This window comes from Moschus berezovskii, chromosome 4 (assembly GCF_049115385.1).
Source record: "Moschus berezovskii isolate FMDL1 chromosome 4, NW_MosBer_1.0, whole genome shotgun sequence".
Lineage (NCBI taxonomy): Eukaryota > Metazoa > Chordata > Mammalia > Artiodactyla > Moschidae > Moschus > Moschus berezovskii.
The window spans coordinates 71,172,825-71,198,580 of record NC_142463.1 but is presented as its reverse complement, the minus strand read 5'-3'; the positions used below and the strand labels follow the sequence as shown (position 1 = coordinate 71,198,580).

At 40.1% G+C, this 25,756-nt stretch overlaps 1 protein-coding gene across 6 annotated transcripts in view; it reads left to right on the top strand.

The window, feature by feature from the left end:
• Positions 1-25,756, top strand: part of EVI5 (ecotropic viral integration site 5) — a 245,418-nt gene that overhangs the window by 33,897 nt on the left and 185,765 nt on the right. The gene's annotated exons all lie outside the window — the stretch shown is intronic.

Here is a 25,756-nt window from a genome sequence, read left to right as displayed (position 1 = left end):
AAAAACAAGAGATCTCTTCAAGAAAATTAGAGATTCCAAGGGAACATTTTATGCAAAGATGGGCTCGATAAAGGACAGAGATGGTATGGACCTATCAGAAGCAGAAGATACTAAGAAAAGGTGGCAAGAATACACAGAAGAACTGTACAAAAAAGATCTTCACGAGCAAGATAGTCACGATAACGTGATCACTGACGTAGAGCCAGACATCTTGGAATGTGAAGTCAAGTAGGCCTTAGAAAGCATCACTACGAACGAAGCTAGTGGAGGTGATGGAATTCCAGTTGAGCTATTTCAGATCTTGAAAGATGATGCTGTGAAAGTGCTGCACTCAATATGTCGCAAATTTGGAGAACTCATCAGTGGCCACAGGACTGGAAAAGATCAGTCTTCATTCCAATCCCAAAGAAAGGCAATGCCAAAGAAAGCGCAAACTACTGCACAATTGCACTCATCTCTCATGCTAGTAAAGTCATGCTCAAAATTCTCCAAGCCAGGCTTCAGCAACATGTGAACCGTGAACTTCCAGATGTTCAAGCAGGTTTTAGAAAAGGCAGAGGCACCAGAGATCAAATTGCCAACATCCGCTGGATCATGGAGAAAGCAAGAGAGTTCCAGAAAAACATCTATTTGTGCTTCATTGACTATGCCAAAGCCTTTGACTGTGTGGATCACAATAAACTGTGGAACATTCTGAAAGAGATGGGAATCCCAGACCACCTGACCTGCCTCTTGAGAAACCTGTATGCAGGTCAGGAAGCATCAGTCAGAACTGTACATGGAACAACAGACTGGTTCCAGATAGGAAAAGGAGTACGTCAAGGCTTTATATTGTCACCTTGCTTATTTAACTTCTATGCAGAGTACATCATGAGGAACGCTGGGCTGGAAGAAGCACAAGCTGGAATCAAGATTGCTGGGAGAAATATCAATAACCTCAGATATGCAGATGACACTACCCTTATGGCAGAAAGTGAAGAGGAACTCAAAAGCCTCTTGATGAAAGTGAAAGAGGAGAGTGAAAAGGTTGGCTTGAAGCTCAACATTCAGAAAACAAAGATCATGGCATCTGGTCCTATCACTTCATGGGAAATAGATGGAAAAACAGTGGAAACAGTGTCAGGCTTTATTTTTTTGGGCTCCAAAATCACTGCGGATGCTGATTGCAGCCATGAAATTAAAAGACGCTTACTCCTTGGAAGGAAAGTTATGACCAACCTTGATAGTATATTAAAAAGCAGAGACATTACTTTGCCAACCAAGGTCCGTCTAGTCAAGGCTATGGTTTTTCCCGTGGTCATGTATGGATGTGAGAGTTGGACTGTGAAGAAAGCTGATCGCCAAAGAATTGATGCTTTTGAACTGTGGTGCTGGAGAAGACTCTTGAGAGTCCCTTGTAGCGCAAGGAGATGCAACCAGTCCATTCTAAAGGAGATCAGTCCTGGGTGTTCATTGGAAGGACTGATGCTAAAGCTGAAACTGCAGTACTTTGGCCACCTCATGCGACGAGTTGACTCACTGGACAAGACTCTGATGCTGGGAAAGGTTGGGGGCGGGAGGAGAAGGGGACAACAGAGAATGAGATGGCTGGATGGCATCACCGACTCAATGGACATGAGTTTGAGTGAACTCCGGGAGTTGGTGATGGACAGGGAAGCCTGGTGTGCTGTGATTCATGGGGTCGCGGAGAGTCGGACACGACTGAGCGACTAACTGAACTGAACTGAAAGTGGTTTTCAGATTAGGTTCCTAATAATTGTGACTTGTCAACGGTTAAGTAACTAATTAACTAAATAATGAATAGTTGTCAATGTAGTCATACTGACTTCTTCTCAGATCTGTTTGAAGAATTAAATATTTGAAAATATTTTGTAAAGGCCAGTAGCAATGTTATTTATATGTAGAGAAGCTGGAGAAATTGGTCATGTGCCTCCTGAGAAATTAAAATTCAGTTTGATGAAGCAGTCTGAATTTAGCCTGCAATTTGATGTGTCCTTCAACCTTTGCCTCTGATAGTTTGACATAACAGCACATGTATTATGTTACCTAGAACTTTGGAGGATTGTCATGTTTTAAAAATGGTTTTTTGAAAGGTTTTTTACCTCTGTTTCTTTTGTCCAATAGTTATTTTTATAGCTTTTATTTTCTTTGTAAGGGTAGTTAGGCTATTCATTTAAAATAGTATCAAATCTCAGAATAGGTGATGAAATACTTGTAGGTGCGTTGTTACCTTCAGTTTTGGCTATGTCTTTTCCTTGGCCATTCCTTAAATGTGCTGAGATTATCAGAATAAAACTTACTTTAGTCAGTATTCAGGTATCACCTATGCTGAGTTAAGATGACATTCTTTAAGAAATTGTTTCCATAGGAAGAATTCTTGTCAAAAAGAAAATTTAATTTGAATTTTTATTCAGTAATTTCACAGATAAATATTTGTATTTTAGAAAATAAAGGTTACCTCACATAGTTTGTGACATACTGATTGTAAACCCATTAATAGCAGCAGAGATCTGGAGAACAATGATAATTCTCACTTTGTAAACTGTTAAAGATTGGGAAAGGAAACAATCAAGGGTCCAGATATAATTAGTTTAAGCCTCTGTAAAAGTTTAGGGGCTTCCCAGGTAGCTCGGTTGTAAAGAATGTGCCTGCCAATGCAGGAGACGTGGGTTCGATCCCTGGGTCGGGAAGATCCACTGGAGAAGGACATGGCAGCGCACTCCAGTATTCTTGCCTGGAGAATCCCATGGACAGAGGAGCCTGACGGGCTACAGTCTATGGCTTGGCAAAGAGTCTGACACAAGTGAGTGATAGCACACACGCACAAACACAAAAACTTAGGAGATAGGTGGGGAGAACGTTATGAGTCTTTTATTAGTTAATAAATCTGCAGCAGCAGAGGCAGTAGAGATAGCAGTGATAAAGTAATAGTGGCAAAAGTTTGAATGCCTACAATGCCACGTGGCCTTCTAAGTGCCAGAAAAACACAATTCTCATGAAAATCATAGGATATATGTTAACAAACCACTTTTTTTTTTTTTCAGTTGGAGGTTAGAGGCATCAAGTGATGAAACAAATTGCCCAGGGTCACACAGCAACATCTGGTTACAGAGTTTGTATTTAATCCAGCACAGAGTAAAAAGAGAAGTGGCCAAAGATGGATTTGTGGAGGACATCTGATAAAGCATAGAAAGGATCTAGCAAGAAACCTGAGAAGTAGAAGGAAAAACCTAAGGACATGTCGTCATAAAGGCTCCAGGAAGACATAGAAGAAGAAAGATTGTTAGTATGAAAATAGCTGCATTTATTGAGTGCTCTACATATGCCAAATGCTTTGCTTACATTTTATCTTCTATTTTTGACCCTGTTTTATAGATAAGAAACTGAGGCTTATTATATCAGTAGTAAGGAGAGGAGTTGGCGTTGCACCCAGGTCTTTTTTCTTTTTTAACTTTTTCATTTGTACTGGGTATAGCCAATTAACAATATTGTGATAGTTTCACATGAACAGTGAAGGAGACTCAGCCATACATACACATGTATTCATTCTCCCCGAACTTTCCTCCTCTCCAGGCTGCCACATAACATTGAGCAGAGTTCTCCGTGCCATACAGTATTTCCTTGTTGATTATCCATTTAAAATCTAGCTGTGTTTACATGTCCACCCCAAACTGTCACATCCCCCGAGCAGCAGTAAGTTCATTCTCTAAGTCTGTGAGTCTGTTTCTATTTTGTAAGTAATGAACCTTGGTCTCTAATTTCAAAGACCAAGTGCTCAATCTCTAAGCTGTCCTGCTTCCTAACAATATGAGGGTTTGTGGAAAATAGTGATCAAATTGGGAGGAACAGTAAACATAGGAATCCAGCCCAAGAAGTATAGTAACTGACTAATAAGACTTTGAAAAAAAAATCGTCAAAGAAACAAATCAGAAAAACTTCCCAGGACTGAAGGACATGAATTTCTAAATTAAAAGAGCCCATCAGAGTGCTGAGCACAGTGGAGGAAGAAACGATTTGTGTCAAAGCATTTCATTGCAAACTTTTACAATGTAAGAAACCAAAGAAGAGTTGGAGAACTTCCCAGAGATGAAGGGAAAATGGGTTAATTAATAAAATTAGAGTGGTTTCAGATTTTTCAATAAGAATAGAGAAAGGTAAAAGACAACTGAGGACTATATCTACAAAATCTCAGGGAAAAACATTTCTAATCTAGTTTGTAATGCAGTCAAATTTTGAAGTGTGAGAATAGAATAAAGATATTTTCATGTATGCAGTGTCTCAAATTTACCTCTCATTCAGCCCTCCTCAGACGGCTTTTGAAGGTGTTAGCCCACCAGGATGAGAGAATGTACCAACAAATAGAAAGACACAGGGTTTAGGAAATAAATGACCCAAGCCAAGTGAGGAATGAATAACAGTGAAAGGAAGTCCCTGGAGGACAGTTGTATACCAGCTGTAGAGAGCAGTCAGTCCCTAGTGGAGCAGGTCAGTTTTCAGAATGGACATGGTCAGAAATTGGTAACTGATGTGATAAATACGTTGTGGAGATTTATAAAATTGGGTGAACTGGGAGATAATTGGGCATGAATTAATAATGCATACATATTAAATAAAATGAAGATGTTTTTTAAGGGTGTGTAAAAAGTTCCTCTTCATGAACCACACCCTTGTCGTGGTGAAGGGGCGTGCGTAACTCATTGAAGCTGAGCCGTGCCGTTTAGGGCCACCCAGAATGGATGGGTCACAGTGAAGAGTTCTGAAGGGTCTTAGTGAAGAGTTTTCTGGGTCCACTGAAGGAGGAAGTGGCAACCCACTCCAGTATTCTTGCCATAAGAACCCCATGGACAGTATGAAAAGGCAAAAAGATATGACACCGGAAGATGGGCCTCTAGGTTGGAAGGTATCCAGTGTGCTACTGGGTAAGAGCAGAAGACTATTACTAATAGTTCCAGAAAGAATGAAGCAGCTGAGCCAAAGCGGAAACAACGCTTAGTTGTGGATGTGTCTGGTGGTGAAAGTAAAGTCCAATGCTGTAAAGAACAATATTGCATAGGAACCTGAGATGTTGGGTCTGTGTATCAAAGTAAATTAGACATGGTCAAACAGGAGATGGCAAGATTGAACATTAACATCTTATGAATCAGTGAACTAAAATAGATGGGAATGGTGAATTTAATTGAGATGACCATTATATCTACTACTGTGGGCAAGAATCCTTTAGAAGAAATGGAGTAGCCCTCATAGCCAACAGAAGAGTGTGAACGCAGTACTTGGTTGCAACCTCAAAAACGACAGAATGATCTCAGTTCATTTCCAAGGCAAACCATTCAACATCACAGTAATTCAAGTCTATGCCCCAACCACTGATGCCAGAGAAGCTGAAATTGACTGGTTCTTTGAAGACTTAAAACATCTTTTAGAACTAACACCAAAAAAAGATACCCTTTTCATCATAGGGGATTGGAGTGCAAAAGTAAGAAGTCAGGAGATACCTGGAATAACTGGCAAGTTTGGCTTTGAAGTACAATAGGAAGCAGGGCAAAGACTAACAGAGAACTTGCTGGTCATAACAAACACCCTTTTCTAACAACCCAAGAGTTGATTCTACACATGGACATCACCAGATGGTCAATACCAAAATCAGATTGATTATGTTTGCAGCCAGAGGTAGAGAAGCTCTATACAGTTAGCAAAAACACTACCTGGAGCTGACTGGCTCAGATCATGAGCTCCTTATTGCAAAATTCAGGCATAAATTGAAGAAAGTAGGGAAAACCACTAGACCGTTCAGATTTGACCTAAATCAAATCTCTTATGATTATATAGTAGAAGTGACAAATAGATTTAAGGGATTAGATTTGGTAGACAGAATGCCTGAAGAACTATGGGTGGAGGTTCATAACACTGTACAGCAAGCAGTGACCAAAACCATCCCAAAGGGGGAAAAAAATGCAAGAAGGCAATGTGGTTACCTGAGGATGCCTTACCAATATCTGAGAAAAGGAGAGAAGTGAAAGGCAAAGGAGAAAGGGAAAGATATGGCCAACTAAATGTAAAAGTTCCAGAGAATAGCAAGAAGAGATAAAAAAGCTTTCTTCTATGAGCAATGCAAAGAATTAGAGGAAGACAATAGAATGGGAGAGACTGGAGATCTCTTCAAGAAAATCAGAAATACCAAGGGAACTTTTCATGCAAAGATGGGCACAATAAAGGACAGAAATTGTATGGACCTAACAGAAGCAGAAGATACTATGAAGAGGTGGAAGAACACACAGAAGAACTATACAAAAAAGATCTTCATGACCAGATAACCACGATGGTGTCATCACTCACCTAGAGTCAGACATTCTGGAATGCGAAGTCAAGTGGGCCTTGGGAAGCATCACTACGGACAAAGCTAGTGGAGGTGATGGAATTCCAGTTGAGCTATTTCAAATCCTGAAAGATGATGCTGTGAAGTGCTGCACTCAATATGCCAGCAAAATTGGAAAACTCAGCAGTGGCCACAGCATTGGAAAAGGTCAGTTTTCATTCCATTCCCTAAGAAAGGCAATGCCAAAGAATGCTCAAACTACCACACAGTTGCACTCATTTCACACGCTAGCAAAGTATGCTCAAAGTTTTTCCCAAGGAAATGGCAACCCACTCCAGTGTTCTTGCCTGGAGAATCCCAGGGATGGGCGAGCCTGGTGGCCTGCCATCTATGGGATCGCACAGAGTTGGACACGACTGAAGCGACTTAGCAGCAGCAGGCTTCAGTACTACATGAACCATGAACTTCAGATGTTCAAGCTGGATTTAGAAAAGGCAGAGGAACCAGAGATCAAGTTGCCAACATCTGCTGGGTCATTGAAAAAGGAAGAGAGTTCCAGAAAAACATCTATTTCTGCTTCATTGAATATGCCAAAACCTTTGACTGTATGGATCACAACAGACTGTGGAAAATTCTTTAAGAGACTGAAATACCAGACCACCTGACCTGCCTCCTGAGAAATGTGTTATGCAGGTCAAGAAGCAATAGTTAGAACTGAACATGGAACAACAGATTGGTTTCAAATAGGGAAAGGAGTACGTCAGAGCTGTATATTGTCACTCTGCTTATTTACCTTATATGCAGAGTACATCATGAGGAATGCTGGGCTGGAAGAAGCACAAGTGGGAATCAGGATTGCCGGGAGAAATATCAATAACCTCAGATATGCAGATGATACCACCCTTATGGCAGAAAGCGAAGAAGAACTAACGAGCCTCTTGATGAAAGTGAAAGAGGAGAGTGAAAAAGTTGGCTTAAAACTCAACATTCAGAAAATGAAGATCATGGCATGTGGTCCCATCACTTCATGGCAAATAGATGGGGAAACAATGGAAACAGTGAGAGACGATTTTTTTGAGGCTCCAGAATCACTGAAGATGGTGACTGCAGCCAGGAAATTAAAAGACACTTGCTTCTTGGAAGAAAAATTTTGACCAACCTAGACAGCATATTAAAAAGCAGAGACATTACTTTGCCAACAAAGGTCCGTCTAGTCAAAGCTATGTTTCTTCCAGTAGTCATGTGTGGATGTGAGAGTTGTATTATAAAGAAAGCTGAGCGCTGAAGAATTGATGCTTTTGAACTGTGGTGTTGCAGAAGACTCTTGAGAGTCCCTTGGACTGCAAGGAGATCCAACCAATCCATCCTAAACAGAATCAGTCCTGAATATTCATTGGAAGGACTGATGCTGAACCTGTAACTCTAGTACTTTGGCCACCTGATGTGAAGAACTGACTCATTTGAAAAGACCCTAATGTTGGGAATGATTGAAGGTGGGAGGAGAAGGGGATGACAGAAGATGAGATGTTTGGATGGCATCACCGACTCAACGGACATGAGTTTGAGTAAGCTCTGGGAGTTGGTGATGGACAGGAATTACTGGCAGGCTGCAGTCCATGGGGTTGCAAAGAGTTGTACAGGCCTGAACGACTAAACTGAATGACAGATTTTACTTTTTTTGGGCTCCAGAATCACTGTGAACAGTGACTGCAGCCATGAAATTAAAAGGCTCTTGCTTCTTGGAAGGAAAGCTGTGACAAACCTAGGCAGTGTATTAAAAACCAGAGATAACACTTTGCCGACAAAGATCCATATACTCAAATCTGTGGCTTTTCAGTAGTCATGTGATATGAGAGTTGGATCATGGATCATAAAGAGGACTCAGCGCTAAAGAATTGATGCTTTTGAATTGTGGTGTTGAAGACTCTTGAGAGTCCCTTGGGCAGCAAGGAAGGAGTTCAAACCAGTCAATCCTAAACGAGATCAACCTGAGTATTCATTGGAACAACTGATGCTGAAGTGAAGCTCCAATACTTTGGCCACCTGATGTGAAGAGCCGATTCAAAGACTCTGTTGCTGGGCAAGATGGAAGGCCAAAGGGGGCTTTGGTTAAATGGTTTGACAGCATCACTGACTCAATGGGCATAAATTTGAGTACACTTAGTGCTATAGTGGAAGACAGAGGACCTGAATAACAACAGCAACAACATAAAATGTTGGGCCAAGAGAGTAAAAGTAAACACAGCCAGTTATAGAACCGCTGTGACTTAAGTTACATAGCCATGTTAATGTATGTACTGAATCTTGGTGTGACCAAAAGTATGTTTTAATTAGATAGGAGTGGTGAAATGTAAAAGATGTGTGCATGTTATGGTAGGCAAGGCATGGATGGTGTGGGTGATGGGGAAGATAACTAAATTGTCCTGTTTCATAGTGAGAGGTCAGTAGATAAATTATTTAAAACTTTCTTTTTGGTCATAGGCCTTATATAGCTGATACACATACTGTAAGTAATGGGAAGTAACCGTGATGAATCAGACATTAGCTGAAGGAAAGCCTGGTTTTCTTATTACTGTGTCTGTGTATTATGTGAACTTCAAAAGCTATTTGCAAAATTTTGTTTATATGCTCCTGAAGTTTTCAAAGTGACCTTAAGAAATGTCCAGAATTCTGTCTTACAGGAGAGGTGTAAGGGTTGGTATGATTATAGTGATGGTGGTTTTCAGCATGCTTGACAGCTGAGGTTGTTTTGGTGTTGATTTTTTTTTTTTAATTTACTTTTTTAAAGTTTTTGACTCCATGGCATGTAGGATTTTAGATTCCTGACCAGGGATTGAACCCTGCCCCCTGCATTGGAAGTCTAGAGTCTTAACTACTGGACTGCCAGACAAGTCCACTGGTGTTAATTCTTGATGCATGTTTTTCTTCATGTATTATTTAATCATCTTATATGAAAAATGACATTGGGAAACTGCCATCTTGTTTTTGGTCCTTTATCAAGATAAATCTTCAGAGTATTGCTTTGTATCTTTGTGCTGCTTTATGAGTTAATATCTTCAGTTCTTCTAGTTCACTGACTTGCTCATTATGGGTGGTTATAACCTTTTTAACTCTATCTCCGCCATCCTTCTCATTCCTGGTTTTTTCCTTGCTCATTTAAGATACTCTTTTATTGCTTTCAGCATTTTAGACATACTTAATTTATATTCTATATTTGGTAACTCTAGTAGTCGAAGTGCTTCTTGATCTAATTCTGTGTTTATTTGTCATTATTATTAATATTATTTTTGACCACTCCTGAGATCTTAGTTCCCTGATCAGGAATCCTTTCCCCAGTTGAAGTGTGAAGTCTTAACCACTGGACTGCTGGAGAAGTCTTCAGTTGTTCTTTGAGCTTTGTTTCCAGTGTGCATTATATTTTTAAATTGTGAGCTTTTTTCCATCTGTGACTACTTTGGTTGCTTGATTGAGCATTTTTAATTAAAGAGATTTTAAGAGCAGTTATGTGAACATGAGTTAGTATGAACATTTGGAAATTTGAGGTTGTGGGCCCAGTTTTAGCAGGATGTATATTGCATATGATAAGATAGGACCTGCATTTTAATGATCACTTGAGTACTTAGCAAACTGCTTTATTTTTTAATGCCTTCATGTGCTCTAAATAGGGAGGGAGTTTTCCCCTAGCTGTCTTGATGTCAACATGATTTGGCTAATTGAGTACTCATTGTATTTACTGGTTATTACATTCCCATTTGTTTTATATATAACTTACTCTTTATTGCACAGACATTTGTTGAGTATCTGCTTTATGGTAGACACAGTCTTTGGTACTAGGGATGTAGAGATATTCAAGACACAGTAGCTTCTCACAGTAGCTTCTTTTGGGGAAGTCAAGTAGCAGATGAAACTGAGAAAAACCTTGTTGAGAACTTAACAATTGCTCAGGCTTCATAAAAGTTAAAAATGATAGGATGTGTTGGCAAATAGAAGGGGTACCTTGCTCTGAAGTAAAAGAAAAAGGTGTTTTGAGTTGAGTAGAGAAATAAATGAGGAACTTAATTATTAGACCACTTCTGCTTCATTAAGGTAAGGCTGTTTGATTGAGAATGTCTAAAACACCAACCAGATGGTGAGGAAAGTTGTGGAAAGACATGAAAATAGGGTTTTTTTTTAAAAAAAATAATTTATTTATTTGGCTGTACCAGGTCTTAGTTGTGGCATATGAGATCTAGTTCCCTGAGCAGGGATAGAACCTGGGCCCCCTGCATTGGGAGCAGAGAGTCTTAGCCACTGGACCACGTGGGAAGTCTTTTTTTTTTTTTAAGATATGAGATTTGATTAGAGGTGAGGAGAGTTGTCAGGCATTGTCTGCATCATAAACTGGTCTTTGTTATTTTATGGAGAAATTTGTTCTAACCTAAATTTTATGTTGTTTTATATACAGTATAATGCTAATTTTATTTAAAATACATAAAGTATGGAAGAAAATATATCCAATATTAATAGTACTGACCTGGATTTTGTGTGTGTGTGTGTGTGTGTGGCTGCACTGCAAGGCTTGTGGAATCTTAATTCCCGAACCAGGGATTGAATCTGGGCCCTTGGGAGTGAGGCACTGAGTTCTATCTGCTGGACCACCTGGACCCTGACCTGATCCTGAAAAATTTTTAATTTTATTCTCTTTGTTTGACTATACTGGATCTTCGTTGCTACACACTGGCTTTCTTTAGTTGTGAGGGGAGGATACTCCCTAGTTGTGATGCGTGGGTTTCTCATTGTAGTGGCTTCACTTGTTGAGGATCATGGGGTCCAGAGGGTGCGAGCTTAGTGGTTGTGGCACACACACATTTGCTCTATGACATGTGGAATCTTCTTGGACGGGGGATCAAACCTGTGTCCACTGCATTGGTCAGTGGATTCTTAACCACTGGACCATCAAGGAAGTCCTGACCTGAATTTTTAAAATAACTTTTTTTCAGACATAATTCACATCCTATACAATTCACTCACTTAAAATATATAATTTGATGGTTTTTCTTATATTCACAGGCATGTGCAACCATTATCATAGACAATTTTAGAACATTTTCATCACTGCAGAAAGAACCTAGTGCCCTTTAGCCATCATGTCCTGTTCCTCCATCCTCCCCAGTCCTATGTAATCATTAATCAGTTTTTTGTCTCTAAGTAATGCCTATTCTAGACGTCTCTTGTAAATGGAATCATTATATGTGGTATTTTGTGGTGGGTTTCTTTTACTTCGTATAATGTTTTCAAGATTAATTTATGTTGTAGACTATAGCTAGTTCATCCTGGTTTTAGCTGTGACTTATTTCTTAAAATGTAAATATAATTAAAACTGCTTATACCATTCAATTAAGCTTTTTTGGATATTTTTACTGAAAGATTTCTTTAGTAAAATAGAATAGGTTTCTATTTTAGTCACTTGTATTAGTTAAAATATAAATATTTACAACTATATTTTCAATTTAATTATATCCTGTATTACTCAAAAAAACAAGATTCCTATTTCAAGAGAATAGCCTACTTGTTAAAGAGAAGACTTCCTTGAATATCTTACTTCTTGGCATTGCTTTAACATATGATCAAAATGCTTTTTTATAGCAGTGTAAAAATAATAACATGATTTAAAAGCATTTGACTCTGCCTCTAATTTTCTAAATTAAATGCTGTTCTTTTAGGCCTTTGGAACATTAATGTTATTTTCTGGTTCTGCTCTTTAGTTATATTTTCCTAGTATACTAACTTTGTTTTTTCTCAATTACGTGTGTCCTCCATCCTTTCAAAAGCAAAAATAAGTGCAGTATGATGTCTCTACTAATGCAACTTCCTGGATTTAAGTTTTGTTAAATATTTTAATTTTATTTTGTGATTTATGGCTGTGTATCAAGCCACCATAAAACTTCAGTTTAGTTCAGTTCAATCTCTCAGTCGTGTCTGACTCTTTGTGACCCCATGAATCACAGCACGCCAGGCCTCCCTGTCCATCACCAACTCCTAAAGTTCACTCAAACTCACCTCCATTGAGTTGGTGATGCCATCCAGCCATCTCCTTCTCTGTCGTCCCCTTCTCCTCCTACCCCCAATCCCTCCCAGCATCAGAGTCTTTTCCAGTGTGTCAACTCGTCGCATGAGGTGGCCACAGTATTGGAGCTTCAGCTTTAGCATCAGTCCTTCCAATGAACACCCAGGACTGATCTCCTTTAGAATGGACTGGTTGGATCTCCTGGCAGTCCAAGGGACTCTCAAGAGTCTTCTCCATCACCACAGTTCAAAAGCATCAATTCTTCAGCGATCAGCTTTCTTCACAGTCCAACTCTCCCATCCATACATGACCACGGGAAAAACCATAGCCTTGACTAGACAGACCTTGGTTGGCAAAGTAATGTCTCTGCTTTTTATCCTTTAATTCCATGGCTGCAATCAGCATCCGCAGTGATTTTGGAGCCCCAAAAAATAAAGTCTGACACTGTTTCCACTGTTTCCCCATCTATTTCCCATGAAGTGATGGGACCAGATGCCGTGATCTTAGTTTTCTGAATGTTGAGCTATAAGCCAACTTTTTCACTCTCCTCTTTCACTTTCATCAAGAGGCTTTTTAGTTCCTCTTCACTTTCTGCCATAAGGGTGGTGTCATCTGCATAGTGACTTAAAATAATCATCTTAGTATATCTGTAGATCCTTTGAATCAGAAATTTGCACAGAGCTTTATGAGGAGAGCTTGTCTCTACTTCATAATGTTTTTGAAGCTGAGAAACGGAGACATTTCATCTAAGGCCTTGAGTTATTTGACAGTGTATCTACACTCATGTCTGATGGTTGATGATGGGACCTCCAAGAGGCTGTTAGCCAGAATACATGCCTACACTTGGCCTTTCCATGGGGTCTCTGTGTGGGCTAGTTTAGGCTTCTTAATAGCATGGTGCCTGGGTTCCAAGAGTGAGCCTCAGTAATGACGTTCAATGTACACTATTGGTTGAAGTGGTCAGACAGGTCTGCTCAGGTTAAAGAGCACGAGACAGAGACTCTCCCATTCTTGGGAAGATCTGAGATAAGCACTGTGGCAATCTTATGGATTGAATTGTGCCTCTCCCTCCTCCGCCTCCACCCCAATGGATATGTTGAAGCCCTAAGCCCCATTAACTCAGAATGCAGTCTTGTTTGGAAATAGGTTTGTTGCATATATAATTAGGGGAAAATGCCATAGAATATTGGAGGATAAGATTGAAGTGCTGCAACTACAAGCCAGGAAATGACAGGGATTGTTGCCAAACCACCAGAAGCTAGGAACGGACGTGGAAGGGTTCTCCCTGTAGATTTTAGATGGAGAATAATCTTCCTGATCCCTCGATTTTGGATTTTTAGCCTTCAGAACAGTGAGACAACAAATAGCTGTTGCTGTAAGCCACCCAGTTTGTGGTACTTTGTTAAGGAAGCCCTAGAAAACTAATACAGGACATCTTTAAAAAATACAATCTGCTACAGTGTTGTAAGATAGCTTTTTTTCTCTCCATTTGTATTTGGCAGTGGTTTTGCCCGTCTGCACTTTTATGTTAATATATCCAGTGGAAACTTAACAGGAGGGATTATTTTAATAGTCATCAGTCTAGTTTATCTGTTAACATTTTTTGGTGAATGAGTACAAAACATAAAAGATTGTCAGTGTATATAGAAGTTGGAATGGGAAAAAGAAGTTGGAATGGGACTTAGATTCATTGAAATGTAATGTTAATAAAAATTTATTAAGGGAGTATTAATTTTGAGTGCCTACTATTCACATAGTTTTGTTCCTTTTTTGTTGAATTGAAGTATAGTTGATTTACTGTGTATGTATTGTTTTACATGTACAGCATAGTGATTCAATATTTTTGCAGATTATAGGTTATTACAAGATAATAGGTATAGTTACCTGTGCTATACAGTATATCCTTGTTGCTTATCTATTTTATATGTAGTATTGATAGTTTGTATATTGGATGTTAATGTGGTACCCTTAATTTGTCCTCCCCTTCTTTCTCCCTTTTGGTGACTACAAGTTTGTTTTCTATATCTGTGAGTCTGTTTCCGTTTTGCAAATATATTCATTTATATTATTTTTTAGATTCCACATATAAAGGATAAATATAGTATTTGTCTTTCTCTGACTGATTTCATTAAGCATAATATTCTGTATGTCCATCCACGTTGCTGCAAATGGAAGTGTTCCATTTGTTTTTAATCCTGAGTAATAGTTCATTTCTTACACCCCTTTCTCCCCCACACCCACACATATCTTCTTAATCCAGTCATCTGTTGATGGGCACTTGGGTTGCTTCCATCTGTTAGCCGTTGTAAATAGTGCTGCTATGAACCCTAGGTTGATGTATCTTTTCAAATTATGTGTTTTTGCTTTTTCAAGATACTGAGTTGGCAAAAAAAATTGAGTCAGGTTTTTCCATAACATCTTATAGAAAAACCCAAATGAACTTTTTGGCCAATTCAGTATATACCCAGGAGTGGAATTGCTCGATCATATGGTAGTTCAACATTCAACAATTCAAACATTCAAAAAACTAAGACCTTGGTATCCAGTCCCATCACTTTATGGCAAATAGATGGGGAAACAGTGGAAACAGTGACAAAATATTTCCTTGGGCTCCAGAATCACTGCACATGTTGACTGCAGCCATGAAATTAAAAGACACTTGCTCCTTGGAAGAAAAGCTATGACTAACCTAGACAGCGTATTAAAAAGCAGAGATATTACTTTGCCGACAAAGTAATGCAGAGACATTACTATGCTAGCATAGTCAAAGCTATGGTTTTTCCAGTAGTCATGTATGGATGTGAGAGTTGGACCATAAAGAAAGCTGAGTGCTGAAGAATTGATGCTTTTGAACTGTGGTGTTGGGGAAGACTCTTGAGAGTCCCTTGAACTGCAAGGAGATCAAACCAGTCAGTCCTAAAAGAAATCAGTCCTGAATATTCATTGGAAGGACTGATGCTGAAGCTGAAGCTTCAGTAGTTTGGCCACCTGATGTGACTCATTATAGAGTCAACTCACAAGAACCAACTCATTAGAAAAGACCCTGATGCTGGGAAAGATTGAAGGTAGGAGGAGAAGGGGATGACAGAGGATGAGATAGTTGGATGGCATCACTGACTCAATGGACATGAGTTTAAGCAAGCTCCGGGAGTTGGTGATGGACAGGGAGTCCTGGCATGCTGCAGTCCCTGGGTTGCAAAGAGTCAGACACGACTGAGCAACTGAACTGAACTGACTTGTATCACTGATCCTGTTCACATGCCTGTTGTCTTGCTATTCACACTATTTGCACTGTTCGCTGAACCCAGGATAGGCAGGGCTCGAGCTAAGAGGCTGAAAGGAGACTCGAGGAGCTGTAGGAACTGCAGACACATTTATTCTCTTCTGGCTACCATGGCAGCCATAATACAGCCTCTCTCCTGGCTGATGCAGTAGCTGTATATTGTTATACACAATATAACCATAGTGTAGCCATGACATAGCCATAACATAATCTCATATAACCATGATGCCACTCCAGCGTAACCTCAGTGCAGCAGCAGCAGCAGCCATGGCTTTCATGGTGAAGCTCATACAGGTGTTCTGCACAAAGTAGCTCGTGACCAAGTGAGTACCTCGTGATGCACATGCACAGTCTGCAAATGATCTCAGCTGTTCCGTGGTCTGTTCACAAAATCTGGGGTGAGAAAGCCTGAACACGTTATCTTGACCAACTTGCTCTCTCCCCACATTCCACCTCTATAGGATCTTTCACCTCACATTCTATCCTCAGTGCATCTTTAGCGATACTCCCTTGGTGAGTAGCACTGACGCTTGGATTTACATCTTGCAACAGCAGTGGCTACAACAGCAGTTACATTCCCAATACATAGCAAAACCCAAAGCCAGGTATCACCTGGAACTCATGTTCCAGTCCTTGCCCTCACGGGTCTAGAAGAGCCACCCTCCATGTGTGGAGTGCCTTTATCTTCCATGGCCAAGTCCAGTCCACCATCTGTCCTTGTGAAATTGCAGGAGAGCCTCCACAGGGGAAGTTCCACCCCTGCCAGATTTATTATTAAGGACCCGCAAAACCCCCTACAGGTGCCAGGGCCCACCCCTTCAAGGTTGAGACATTCCCAGGTCACCCTGCTGCTGCTGCTGATGCTGCTGCTAAGTCACTTCAGTCGTATCCGACTCTGTGTGACCCCATAGACGGAAGCCCACCAGGCTCCCCCGTCCCTGGGATTCTCCAGGCAAGAACACTGGAGTGGGTTGCCATTTCCTTCTCCAATGTGTGAAAGTGAAAAGTGAAAGTGAAGTCGCTCAGTCATGTCTGACTCGTAGCGACCCCATGGACTGCAGCCCACCAGGCTCTGCCGTCCATGGGATTTTCTAGGCAATAGTACTGGAGTGGCTTGCCGTTGCCTTCTCCGCAGGCCACCCTACATGATTCCAAATGCTTTCACACTCTTCTGAATCTGCAAGAGAATCAGTGGGTAGTAGCACATCATATGACATAGCCTTTTACAGTGCAGTGTCCTAAATCTAGAACACAGCCTAAGTCTCTTCAGTCTAAATCTGTATCATTTGGCCGCATCGCCATCAGTGTATGCACTGGGACCAGGATACTACTCTGGCTTGCTGTAAACAAGGCTGCATTCAGCGCCAGTGTCAACCAGGGCCATTACTCTCTGCACGTTAGATATTGACCAGTGACTTGCAAGTTCTACATGAGGCCGCCTGTCCTCGCTTGGGTTCTTCAGGAGGGTACCCTAGTCTGAGCCATATTCAGAGCGGAAAAGGGCATCGTCTAAAGGAATGTCCTAGGGCGCTGTATAATCTTTTAGCTGAGCTGCCCATTTCTTGCTGTGGGTTCTTCCCAAACGTGGTAAACTGCTGCTCTGGTCTCAGTTACCTCCATAGCTCTAGGCGCAGAGCTTTGGACTGTTTATCAATTTTATTTCTGTCAACTCCTGCTGCCAGCAGATCAACCCACACTTGCATTCTCTTCACCAGGATGGGACCACCAGCTCGGACTCCCTTCGGGGTCGTCACATATCTAATCCCCTTTGGCCTGCTGTCGCCCCTCAATTTTCTCCCAAAGTAGCCACCATCAAGGTCACCTCATTGATGAGTGCCTCACATAGGTAGCAGTCAGGGGTCCAAAAAAGGTAGATGGAGCATTGTTCACAATGGCTTCTTGAATGCCACCAGTAAAATGATCATCTGGGCCTCGGTATTTTGGTTGAATATTGACTGCTTCATGCCCAGTTTTCTCACTGCTTGGGTCAACGTGGCATAGGTATGCCATTTACTCACAATATCTGGGAGCTCTCCCGCGTTTGACCATACAGTGTAGATGATGGCGTTAATCGATTCCATGAGGGTGTGCGTTTGTTTAGGCGCCCCTTGCATTAATTGCCTAGCATTCTGCGAGGCAGAATGAAACCTTTGTTTCAGTGAGGGGGTGAGTGGTTGTAGATGCCAGCCATTCTATTTCATTCCCAGAACATAGGATACCATCCACCCCTGTGTCTCAGAGTTGCAGAAGCCAAGTTGCCATGGTTTCCCTTGCTTTTGCTGAAACTGCATACCCAAGTCTACCAACTCTGCCTGAGTATATGGTTGATAATGTTGTGAACTCAGTCACACTGGGGGCTGTTGAAGATGTCCCCCTGAGCCACAGGCTGCTCATGCTTCAGTTTCTGCTGTACAATAGGTCTCACTGCCAAGTGAGGACCTGCAGTCTCACAACATTCATCATCATTATCCTCAGTCTCATGTTCATCATCACTGTCACTTACCACCTCGTCGTCAGAGATGCTGGGTTCTTCAGGACCACAGGGTTCTTGCTCTAATGCCAATATATGTTGCTCTAGTTCTTCTAAGCATCTCTGTACATTACACACTAGCGTAGCATCAAGGAGGGCGTTATCCATATTTGCCTTCAGGGCAGTCAGGAAAATCTACCCCATGGTGCCAGTGGCAGTCCATGCCACCTTGTTTGGCAAACGGGAGCTCACTGCCTGTAATGCCTTTTCAGTGCTATCTGGTGAACCGTACACTGCCTCCCAGTCTTCCACCAGACCCCATGCTGAGAGAGTCGTGGCCACATGGTACCACATGCTATATGGTGGCCACTGGCTTCCTCCATCCAGTAGCGCCTTAGGCTCCCCTACCTGCTGGGTATCCTGCTGACCTTCTGGGAGCCTTAGGGTCCTCTGCCTGCTGGATATCTTGCCAACTTGCCAAGTGTATCACTGATCCTGTTCGTGACACCAGTTGTCTTGCTGTTCCTTCTGTTCGCTGAACCCAGGGTAGGCAAGACACAAACTAAGAGGCTGGAAGGAGACTCAAGGAACCATAGGAACTGGAGACACGTTTATTCTCTCCTGACTGCCACGGAGCCATAACAGAACCTCTCTCCTGGCTGACGCAGCAGCCTCTCTCCTGGCTGACGCAGCAGCCGTAGCAGCAGTAACAATATAACCATAATGTAGCCATGACATAGCCATAACCTAATCTCATATAACATAACCACGAGGCTGCTCCAGTGTAGCCCCAGTGCAACAGCAGCCATGGCTTTCATGGTGAAGCTCATACAGGCGTACTGCACAAAGCAGCCTGTGACCAAGTGAGTACATCATGATGTGCCTGCGCAGTGCTGCAAATGATCTCAGCTGTTCCATAGTCTAGTCACAAAATGTGGGGCCAGAGAGCCTGAACATGGCATCTTGGCCAATTTGCTCTCTCCCCACACTATTTTCCAAGTGGTTGCACCAATTTACATTCTGACCAACAGTGTCCTAGGGTTTCCTTTTCTCCACAACCTCTCCAGCATTTATTATTTGTGGACTTTAAAAAAAAACTCAATTATCTAAATAATATATTTAAACAAAATTTTTTTTTTTTTGGCCTTGCTGCATGGCATATGGGCTCTTTGTTCTCCATTCAGGGATTGAACCTGCATCCCCTGCAGTGGGCATGGGGAATCTTAACTGTTGGACTGCCAGGGAAGTCCCTGCTTATAGACTTTTTGATGATATGTCTCATTGAAGTTTTGATTTGCATTTCCCTAGTAATTAATGACGGAGAAGGCAACGGCAACTCACTCCAGTATTCTTGCCTGGAAAATCCCATGGGCAGAGGAGCCTGGTAGGCTGCAGTCCATGGGGTCGCTAAGAGTCGGATACGACTGAGCGAGTTCACTTTTCACTTTCATGCATTGGAGAAGGAAATGGCAACCCACTCCAGTGTTCTTGCCTGGAGAATCCCAGAGATGGGGGAGCCTGGTGGGCTGCCATCTATGGGGTCGCACAGAGTCGGACACGACTGAAGCAACTTAGCAGTAGCAGTAGCAGCAGTAATTAATGATGCTGATCATCTTATCATGTACTTGTAACCATCTGTATGACTTCTTTGGAGAAATGTCTGATCAGATTTTTGGCCCATATTTTGACCGGGTTCAATTTGTTTTTGGTGGGCAGGCATGGAGTTGTATGAGTTATTTGTATATTTTGGATATTAACCTGTTGGTCGCATCAGTTGCAAATATTTTCTCCCAGTCCATAGGTTGGCTTTTTTGTTTTCTCAGTGACTTTTTTTGTTTATTTTTGCTTTTATTTCTTTTTCCTTAGGAGACTGCCCCAAGAAAATATTGCTACAACTTATGTCAAAAAGTGGTCTGCCTTTGTTTCTTCTAGAAGTTTTATGGTTTCGAGTCTTCTGTTTAGGTCTTTAAAGCATTTTGTGTTTATTTTTGTGTATGGTGTGAAGGAATGTTCTAAACTCATTGTTTGGCATATAGTTGTCCAATTTTCACAGGACCACTGTTGAAGAGACTGTCTTTTCTCCGTGTGTATGCTTGTGTGTACTTTGTCCGGAATTAATTGACCGTAGGTGTGTGGGTTTATCTTTGGGCTCTCTCTCCTGTTCCGTTGATCTTTGTGTCTGTTTTTGTGTCAGTGCCACTCTGTCAAAACAGAGTGTACATATACCTTTGTTCTTGCTCATCAAGACAGTTCATGAAGAGAGTAGTCCTGTTGACCTATTACATTCTTTTTGGTGACAGTATGAATATGTATGAAATATTTTTATTTTTTAAGGAACCTTTAATGTCTAAATGGTTAATAATCTATCAATACAAAGATAATATGATGCAGGTACCACAGGGTTGGAGGTTAAATTACGTGATATCAAGTGAGTATAAGCACTTAGTAAATATTAACTGTTATTACTTTACTAATGAATGCTAAAGTATTCAATTCAGTTGTCTCTCCGTATCTGCAGGGGATTGATTCCAGGACCCCGTGGATACCAAAATTTGGGTATCAGTGACACAGTATTTGCATATAACCTACACATATCTCTGAATACTTTAAATCGTATCTAGATAACTTATAATACCTAATAAAATGTAAATGGTGTGTACACATAGTTATCATTGAATGCAAATTCAGTTTTTTGCTTTTTGTAACTGTTTTGGAATTTTTTTTTCCCGTCTGTATTTTCTAAACTTGGTTGGTTGAATTGGTGGAAGTGGGACCAGCATTTACAGAGGACTGACCCTAAGGATGAAAAGTACCATAGAAATGGAGAGAAAAGTAAGAACACAGTTACAAACACCTTAAAGAATGAATACTGTTTGGAAATAGCATTTCTCAAAATATGTTTGCCTATAATGGTGAAAAAAAGGATTTATGGGCAGTTAAAATCGGAAAGTACATTCCTTTACCTTCTATCTTGACAGTAATATAGTAATATAATTCCTACCTGTACAATAATACAGTTCAATCTCTGAGAAGTTGAATAATAACAATAAAAAATGTCACCTAATCTATAGGACTGCTTTAAGCAACATGGTTCACCACATAGCTTGGAAAATCTCTTCCTAAATAAAGCATCTAGAAATGCAAAAATCTTTTTAAATGCAAAATTGTATTTCCAAGAAGGTAAGAGAAATACCCCAGATGAAAAACAGTCAGAAACTGGAAACCAGATGGCCTTCAAACCTGTCTATGTATTGTATAAATTATTTACTTTTTTGAATAAATAAGAAGCTGGAGTAGCTATGTTAATTTCAGACAAAGCAGACTTGAGAAGGAAAGTTTTCAGACATTATGTATTGATAAAGAGGTCAAGTCTTCAAAAAGGCATAGTTCAGAAGGCAAAAGCTGATAGAATGTCAAGGAGAAATAGGCACATTCATCATTGTGGTTGGAGTCTGAAAAACAGCACCTATTTTTCAGTAATTTAGATACAGCAGGTAGAAAGTCAGTAAGTATACAGGTGAACAATACCATCAGTCAACTGTATTTAATGATGTTTATCTGGTAACCACTGAGTATACGTTCTTTTCTGGCATCCATGTGTCAGTCATCAGTTTGCACTATATTCTGGGTCATATGGTTCAGCACACCTGAACATGTGCTCTCAGACCACAATGGAATTAAGTTAGAAATAATAGAAAGATAGCTGGAAAATGAAAATATTTAGAGATTAAAAAACACACTTCTAAATAACACATGGATCCAAAAAAATGTCCAAAGAAAATTTTTAAATATTTTGAACTAAAGCAAAATGAAAGTAGCAGAAGCAGTATTAGAGGTTAGTTTAGAGCATTTGAATGTATTTTAAAACAGAAGAGAGATGCAAAATGAGTATTCTAATCTTCCAGCTTAGAGAACCGGAGAAAAAGAGGGATATAAACCTTAAGCAAGTAGAAGAAAAGAAATTAAAATTAGAGCATGAGTAAGTAAAACTGAAAACAGGAAGACAGAAAAATCAACAAAACTATTAATAAAAGTTGATTCTTTGAAAAGACTGATAAACTGCTAGCCAGGCTAACAAAGACCAATAGAGAGAAAGACACAAATTACTAATAAAAGGAATGAAAGATGTAAGTTTCTTTTTTTCGTTTAATTGTGATAAACTGCTGACTCTTGAACAACATGGTAGTTAAGTGCACTGACCCTCGTACAGTTGAAAATCCATGTATGACTACCGTTCAACCTCTGTATTCATGGTTGTGCATCCTTGGATTTAGACAACCACAGATACTGGATAGTACATACTTGCTGCAAAAAACCTGTGTATAAGAGGACCCACTCCCTGGTGGCTCATATGGTGAAGAATCTGCCTGCAGTGCAGGAGACTGGAGTTTAATCCCTGGTCAGGAAGATTCCCTAGAGAAGGAAATGGCAACCCACTCCAGTATTCTTGCCTGGAGAATTTCATGGACAGAAGAACCTGGTGGGCCAGAGTCCATGGGGTCGCAGAGTCAGACACGACTGAGCAGCTAACACATAGACACACACAGTGCAAACCCGCATTGTTCAGGGGCCAGCTGTACATAACAAAAGTTTACCATTTTAAGCATTTTTAAGTGTACAGTTCAGTGGTTTTAAGTACATTCACTTTGTTATGCAACCATCATCACTGTCCACCACTAGAGAACCCATTAAATTTCCCATTCCACACTTCCCTGGCAGCCACCATTCTGCCTCTATGAATCTGACTGCTCTTTGGTACCTCTATAAGTGAAATCATAGAATATTTGTCATTTTGTGACTTGCTTATTTCACTTGGTGGCTCAGATGGTAAAGTGTCTGCCTACAATATGGGAAACCCAGGTTCGATTCCTGGGTTGGGAGGATCCCCTGGAGAAGGAAATGGCAACCCATTCCAGTACTCTTGCCTGGAAAATCCCATAGATGGAGGATCCTGGTAGGCTACAGTCCATGGGATTGCAAAGAGTTGGACACGATTGAACGATATAACTATTTCACTTGAAATAATATCTTCAGGGTTCATTCATGTAGCATATATCACAATTTTTAAAGGCTGAATAATATTTCATTGCCATTTAAAAAAGTCAATTCCTCCATTAATGAACATTTGAGTTGCTTCTGCCATTTAAATATTGTGAATAATGCTGCTATGAACTTGGTTGTATAAATATCTCATTTAGTCCCTGCTTTTAATCCTTTTGGATACATTCCCAGAAATTAAATTGCTGTATTATGTAATAATTCTATGTTCACTCTTTTGAGGAATCATACTCGTTTCTGGGCATCCCAGATAACTCTGTGGTAAAGAACCCACCTGCCGATGCAGGAGACACAGGAGATGCAAGTTTGATCTCTGGGTTGGGAAGATACTCTGGAGGAGAACATGGCAACCCACTCTAGTATTCTTGCCTGGAGAATTCCGTGGACAGAAGAGGCTGGTGGGCTACAGTCCATGGGGTCACAAAGGGTCAGACATGACTTAGCAACTGAGCAAACAGTATTTTCATTGCCATGAAAGTCCTCTGTTCTCTGCCTGTTTGTCCCTTCCCTTTCCCAACTCCTGATCTTTTTATTGTCTCCACAGTTTTGTCTTTTCCAGAATGCTATATAGTTGGAATTAAACATTATGTAAAACTTTTCGGCTCGACTAAGCCCTTTTAAAATTGAGATATAATTCACATACCATAGAATTCTCTCCTTTAAAGTGTTCAGTGGCATTTAGTGTATTCACAAGTTGTATAACTGTCACTGCAGTCCAATCCCAGAGCATTTTCATCACTCTGGGAAGAACTATACCCATTAGTAGTCATTTTCCATACCCCCTCCTCCAGTCTCTCCAGGTCACTAAACTACTTTCTCTCTCTAGGTTTGCTTCGCTTATGTAAGTGGAATCATATGCCGTGTGGCCTTTTGTGCCTGATTACTAAGACTTTTTAATGACGGCTTTAATCTTTTCAAAGTATGTTCATGTTTAAAAATAAATGCATAACACCTCTGTGAGGTAGACAGGAACTTTGTGACAAACTTTGTGACATAATTGCATTGTCAGATTTATTGTGTCTTCATGACACAGTTTAACATAAGATGAGGGAAAGAGGTTTGGAGGTGACATGGTAAAGATTTGGAAAAGTAGAGTTAAAAAATAGGACATGATGATATATGAAAAATAACTCAGTCCTGTGGGATTTCTACAACCATGAGTATTAAACATTATTAAAGTGGAACTGCAATTAATACTCCAGTTAGATTTAAGAATTTAAAATGCTAAAGATGGGTTGTTGAGCCTTCAGTAGTTACAGACTGAATTTCATTTCATCAAGGTTGAAAGGATATCAGGATTGTGTTCTTGGTTATTCCAAACTCTTTAAATGGAAGCCTGTTGCTACAGTATGTAGAAGGGGTATGATAAATTTATTTTTTAAAATAAATTAAAGCAAATAATACATGTCTTTTGCTTTTGCTACAGTTAGCTGAAGTAGAGAACTTTTATATAAGGGAAGTGTAAAGCTTTCTTTCTTTAAAAATTATTTCCATATGTATTTTAAAATTGAAGTATAGTTGACTTACAGTATTTCAGGTGTATATAAAAGTGATCCAGTTATATATATATTCTTTTTCAGATTCTTTTCCATAATAGGTTATTATAAGATATTGAATATAGTTCACTGTGCTGCTATACAGTAGGTCCTTGTTGTATTAATTCTTGAAAGTTGTTAATTATATTTGAAATTAATAGTAAAGGATAACATTTTTCTGTAAATTTTACATGTTAGGTTTTCTGTTTTACAATATAGTGTGCTTTGAGGAAGCAAATTAGTGCTATCCTCACAATTGAATTTGTATTTGTAACTATGTAGAAAAGATCAGTAGGATAATAAACCACAAGAGGCTGTCTTGTTGACTGCCACGGCTCTTACCATTTCCTGGTACAGAGGAAGTTCTGGCTAAATTATTTGGTTCCTATATGATCTTTTACCCTAATAAATTGTGTTGCAACTCTGTTCATTGGTGAGGACTGTTTGTTTGCCTGGAAGCCTTAAGATCTGCTCCATACTACTTTTCCTTGATTCCCCTACTTCATCATGCTTGTCTTTCTTGGGGGTTCTTCCCTCAACAGTAAGAACTCCCTCATCCCATTCCAAGGGAAATAAGTTCTAAAATAGAAAGGTTATTGGAAATGAAAATTAGAGGTAGGTCATGTATCTGTTGATGAGGTGAGAAGGCCAGACTGGGCAACCTATGAGTAGAGAGTAGTATCTGCTAAGATAGTCTGGGTGACTTTTTTATTTGTATATATATATGTTGATGTTTTAATTTGTGTGTGTATAAATTGCTATATGAAACCAAGGTAGCTGAGAATGTCTACATAGAAAATAGTTTGCAGTGTTTTGGTCATTTACCTTTTGTGTAAAATTTCAGATTTGTATGCACGTCTGCTTAAGACACTGGCATAATTTATGAAGCATATACCACTTATATAGTTGTATACAGTTATATAGTTCATTGAATCTTGCAGATGGAAAGGATTTAGGATTTGAAAGGATTTTCTGGTCCTAGTTGCCCACCTAAAGTAGAAATTCATCTTCAGTCAACTGTTGACTATTTTCTCTTATACTTGATTTTTAA